Genomic DNA, 5,766 nt, shown 5'->3' with positions numbered 1-5,766 from the left:
TTCCACTTTAGACTCCACTTCCGTTCCCTTCACAGACCTGTGATTTTCTTTCTTTCTTCCCTTTTTTCCCCTATCTCTGCGACAATTATTTCCACTACGGGCGAAGGGAAGGAAAATAAGAATTGAGAAGAAAAGGCTGTCCGGGTGGTGTCACATAGCCAACAGCACCTGCTTCCTTGCCTGACCATAGAGTTCAACGGACACGCTCTCCCCCGCCGCCCTAGATCAGCGCAGGTGTAAACTGAGGACGCCGCCTTGAGCGCGCACGCGCGGGCCCTGCGGCGGGTGCATGGACGGGAGGAGTGGGCGTCACGGCTTCTTGGCAGAGCGGGCCAATCACTGGCTTCTTGGCGGCGCTGACGTAATCAGGCCAGGGAGCGTGTCCCCGTCGCTGCCCTCGCCTCAGGGCGCGCAGTGCGCATGTGCACTGTGAGGCGAGAGTCGCGCTGGCTCTCTAGCTCTGCCCTCGCCTGCCCAGTGCTGGAGTGGCTGTAGTTAGCTCATCACCTGGAGCTTCCTCTTGACAAGCGCTTCCCTTCCTTCTCGCCATATTAAAAGCGCTCTCTTTTTGCAAACACGGTGGCCCCACAGAGACATGTGCAGAGGCACATGGAAATAGCTTGAGAGGTGAATAAAATGTGTGTGTGCACAAAATATGTGTGTGAATAAAATTGTGTGTGTGTTTGTGTGTGTGTAATCCTATGCATGTATATACACGTGTGTACAAATACAGTGTATGTGTGTGTGTGTGAAATATAATTTATGTATGTAAAATATTTGATGCCCTTCTTTCCAGGCCAAAGGTCTTGTGAGAGCCCTGTTGAGAGACGTTGTCAGAGGCAATCTAACCCGCGGACTTTGGGGACCTGGCCCGTGGCCTCCAAGGCGGGGGGGGGGCACTGCTGCAAGCATCTCCCGCCACGAGACTTCCTCCCCGACATGCCAGCCACCCATGTGCCAGCCACCCCGATATGCCAGCCGCCGGCCCTGATGTATAGCCTGAAGCACAGTAACGCCTTTTGCTTTTAGGATCATGCATGCAAGCACACAAAGAGCGGGGCGGGGCTGTGGAGTATTATTTTATTAGGTGCTGTTATCTATCTTTGCTGTAACTGCCATGCACGTAGGGAACAAGCATAATAAGGCTTGGGCATGCGCTTAAGATGGATAGTGGAGGACTACTGACTGTGAAGGTGGGGTGGGGGCGGTTGAGGAGGGGGATATGAAAGCTATTCTATCCTGTTGGAAAACTGACACTGAGCTCATCTTTCCTTGAGAATCTAAAGTTATTTCATATCTTCGCTGTAGAAATACGCTGCCGCGTCACAGGGCAAGCGTTCTGGAGTTTGAGCGTGAGCAGACCAGAACCTTTGCTTACCATGGAGCAAATTAAAAAAGCTTTTAAAAAAACTTTTCTCGTCTGGGAAGTCTTTGGCTCGCTGACCCAGAAAAGAACCATACTTGGGATGGTACATCAACCTGATATGCCAGCCACAGACCCCCGGGGGGTCAGGGTGAGGCAAGCAGGCCTCTCCCCTGCCCGCGGTGGTGGCGGGCGGAATGGGAACTGTTGACCCTCCGGTACGCCTGCGCAGTTCGAATACAGCGTCGCAAGCCTGTGGGCAGGGGGTCACGGGTAGTCTGGGTGCCTAGTTTGCCTGGGTGTGCCACTGTATGTTGTATGACTGTACAGATGTCTGTACACATGTACATGTTTTTGTGTGAAGAACTACCTGCATTCATTTTAAAAGGAAAACTGGGTACAGGCCCCCTCAAACGCAGGATACAGAAAGGAAGTGTCGTGTTGTATCTTTGTTCAACATAATGTGTGAATAATTGTACCTGTGTACAGATCTGTACCAGTGTACACTGCACACTCCTTTTGCAAACAATGGACCTAAGGCGAGAATGGGGCTATGGTGGCTTACAAGTTTAACTAAAAGAAGCAGCGTTCAAATAAAATACTAAACAAAGAATCACGTTCCATAATGGTCAACAGACCTTCATTTTACAAACATGAAAAGAGATGAAAAGCCCCATGGAAAATAAATAAACATAATAAGTAATTTTCAAAAATACACCTAATTGTAGGTGGACAATTAAAACCTAATTGCATTGAGCACAACTGACAAAGATTAAATGGTCAAAAAGCAACCAACACCCCCAAACAATTCAGTGTTATGAATTTTAACAGCTAAACCTGTAAACTTTGGAAACGTCTCTATTGCATAGGGCTGTGCATCTATAATCAGGAAGGCTGTATACCATTCTAATGGTCTCCCTGGCAACGGAGGACTTTGAGATAATAATTGCAAAGTAATTACTCATAATTATAAGTACTAAAACATTCAGGAAGGCACAATACACAATCTAAAGCAGCTTCTTGCAGGAAATTTTGAAATTAATCCTTTCTGGTATTTGCATCTCATCTCTTCACTAACTAAAAATGTGTCTGAGGTGATTTACAAAATACACACTATAGGCTATTGCTCGGTTAAAAAACCTTTAGTCAGTATATCAACAAAACTCACAACAGGAAGCCATGTATCAATTACATGTGCCCCAAAGTGAACAGCAATGTTGTAGGAAAATAGGATTCTTCATCTGTTTTCCGACAAGATGCATACCAAACTAGGCACTGTCTTAGGAGAAGAAGCACTCTCTCTTGGGCTAGAGCAGGTCTGCACAACAAGGCCCAGGGTCTAGATCTGGCCTGCGAGGGTTGTTTTGCTGCTCCCCAGAGTAGGGAAATCCTGCAGCATCAGCAGAAGCCATGAAGAACTCTTGGCCTGTTGTGCTGACGAGCAGCAGCAGCTTCATGGACTTGGCCACTTGAGACCAGGTGAGATGCATGTGACAGTGATGGACCAACAAGCGATGGATGGAGTGGGTTGGAAAAGCGAGAGCAAGAGTACCATCTTATTTATTTGTTCTTTCTCTGTGTAAACTGCCCTGAGCCATTTTTGGAAGGGAATCGAATGAATGAATGAATGATCTTACAGTGCTCACATGTACTCTCCCATCCAAATGCAAACCAGGGTGGTCCCTGCTTAGCAAAATTCATGCTTGCCACTACAAGACCCACTTTCTGGGACAAGAAGTGACAATGGACCCCGGGGCCCCTGGCCGCTGCCTTCTCCCAACCTGCCTTGGTCTTTGCTGCAGAACAACCATATGGACGTGGTGAGAAACTGGAAATTCTCAGTCTTCCCTTCCTTTCACTCCTATGCCAATATCATCACACACTCCGCAAGCTCTGATCAGGAGCCAGCAGCTTGCTAGTGAGTCAGGGAGTTGGGAGGGGAGAGTGAGGAGTGAGCTGTTCCCGCAGCCAGTGCCCCTCCCCCAGTTCAGTTAGAGCTGCACCTGTGCAGTTGGGACGGGCAGGAGAGAGATGGCAGATTGAAGCTCACTACACCATATGCATCCCGGTGAATGAAAGAGGAAACAGATGCAGAGCAGATTAAAGGCAGTTCTGTTGCTTTGCGCCAGCTGGGGTTTATCAGAGAGCCGTTGCTGTATCTTTGAGATAAATATACATCAGGTAGGCCACAATCAGATTTGCAATTATCTCATCATTAAGAACATAGCACTGATAGACCTGGCAAATCAAAACTGTATCGATAATGCACCTGCCGGCTTAATAATATTGACGGAAAGTATTTCTGCACAGATACTGGCCATCAGTGCTTTTAGCCCTGAGGCTTAACATAAGCCTCGAGTTGCTGATGAAACCAAGCAGCTTATTTGCTGAGAAAATATGAGGGGCTTGTACCAGCAGATCAAATCCAGCTGATTGTGAGTTTGAAGGCCAGCGGCCTCAGTGCAGAAATCCTATAGGTGGCTGCAGAGTAATGAAGTACATTGCTTTTGGTTTAGACTGTCCTAAGGAGGTAACTGTATTGCCTTGAGGCAGTCCTTTCATGGGGCAAGGTGAGACAGTCACCTCAGGTGGCGGATTATTGGGGCAGCAGCAGGGCGGCAAGACCCCTCCACCACCTCTCTGCCGCCATCAAAGCAGCTCTTTTGGACTGCTCTGACCCTTGCAAACTTTGCAAGGAGTCTCTCTCCTCACACTCCTCCTTGCAAAGCCTGAAAGGAGCATGAGGAGAGAAGAAGAGGCTGATAGTAACCTCCCCTCCTCCCCACCACTTCCAAAGCTTGCAAAGTTCGGTTCTGGAAGGGAGCCATTTCATTCATTTATTTATATCTATGTAAACTGCTTTGGGAACTTTTTGTTGAAAAGCAGAATATAAATATTTGTCGTATTCGTATAGCAACATCTTTACTCTCCTGATAACGTTTTTTGCCACCTCCTCCAAACAAATGGTTCAAGAGTTGCCCCTGGAATCGGTGCATGGGCAAAAGGGTCAGACTCCTTCCTTCCCATGCTGTGGCTCTAATCCCAATTCCATTTTTGAGATGGAACTCCCCTTCTCCCCCCTCCCCCCCCATGGAACACAATGCCTTAAACCAGCACTGTTCAACTCAGACAACTCCCATAATCCCCAGCCACGGCAGTCACTAGCCAGGGATTATGGGAATTGTAGGCCAACAACTGCAGAAGGGCCGAAGTTGAGCAGCCCTACCTTAAACCAAACAGCAGATCAGTGATCACTGCAGGAGGACTAATGAAAATGCCGGCCATGAAACTTTTGTAAGTGTCGGGGGATTGCATCACCTGGCAGCTGCATCCTGGCAGCCTGAACCTATTTACAAAAATTCATTGTCATAATCCAGTTCTCAATAAATTTATAAAAACCCAACAACCTCCCCTCCCCCCCACAAGGCTCTTTGGGGGACTTCTGTGTTGCAAAAGTCTCCACTGAGAGCATTGATGCTTTTGGCTATAATTTAGTTATTAGCAATAGAGGCCTCCAAACGGACAGGAAACCGAGGGGATCTCTTGCGTAATGCCGAGGGTGTTGGCTTCCCCAGTTCTCCTGGAAACTGGATTTATAGCTGGGCACAAAAACCACAGCTTACAAAGGAAGGGATGAGCTGACGCACTATCCATGGCGGGCCTAGTCAGCTAAACAAACAGGGCCGTAGGAAGAAAGGGCCCCGACGTCACAACGCAAGGATATGACTCATCCGTGTTCTGTAACTTGGAGAGAAAGGAAGGCTTCCCAGATTTCCCTCAAGAATATTGTCAATAGGACTGCCCTGGGCTGGGCCTTGGTCAGTAGGTCAGTTGTGTTTTATTACACATCTGTCCCCTCTGAGCCAGTTTTGGCAGGCTGAAGCACGGTGGGTTGCCACTCGTGGCGAACATGTTTTGATAGGTGCAATCACACCGATCCCTTTATGATGCTCATGCGTCGCGGGTAGCATCAGCATTTGGAGCAAACGGGAAATAGAGGTCAGGGAAGCAGGGAGCAAAGGATGGGTGGAAGGCAGAGTCCTTTTCTTTTCCCCGGTGGAAGCTTCCTTTTATTCAACAAGCCTAGAGGAGGGCTTTGGACCACTTCCTTTTTCATTTCCCCCATCACATTTACTCATGCCTGTGTGGCAGGCAGGATAACCGAAAGAGTTTTCTGAACCAAATACTGGAACATAGGAAGCTGCCTTCTACTGAATCAGACCATTGGTCTTTCTAGCTCAGTATTGTCTACACCGACTGGCAACGGCTCTCTCAGGTTCCGGGCAGGGCTCTTTCCCAGCCCTACCTGGAGATGCTGCCAGAGATTGAACCTGGGCCCTTCTGCAGGCGAAGTAGATGCTCTAACACTGAGCTGTGGCCCCATTCCCCAGACAGCGCTTGCA

The sequence above is a fragment of the Hemicordylus capensis genome, chromosome 10 (assembly GCF_027244095.1).
Source record: "Hemicordylus capensis ecotype Gifberg chromosome 10, rHemCap1.1.pri, whole genome shotgun sequence".
NCBI classification, from domain to species: Eukaryota; Metazoa; Chordata; class Lepidosauria; order Squamata; family Cordylidae; genus Hemicordylus; species Hemicordylus capensis.
This window is presented reverse-complemented; position numbering follows the sequence as displayed.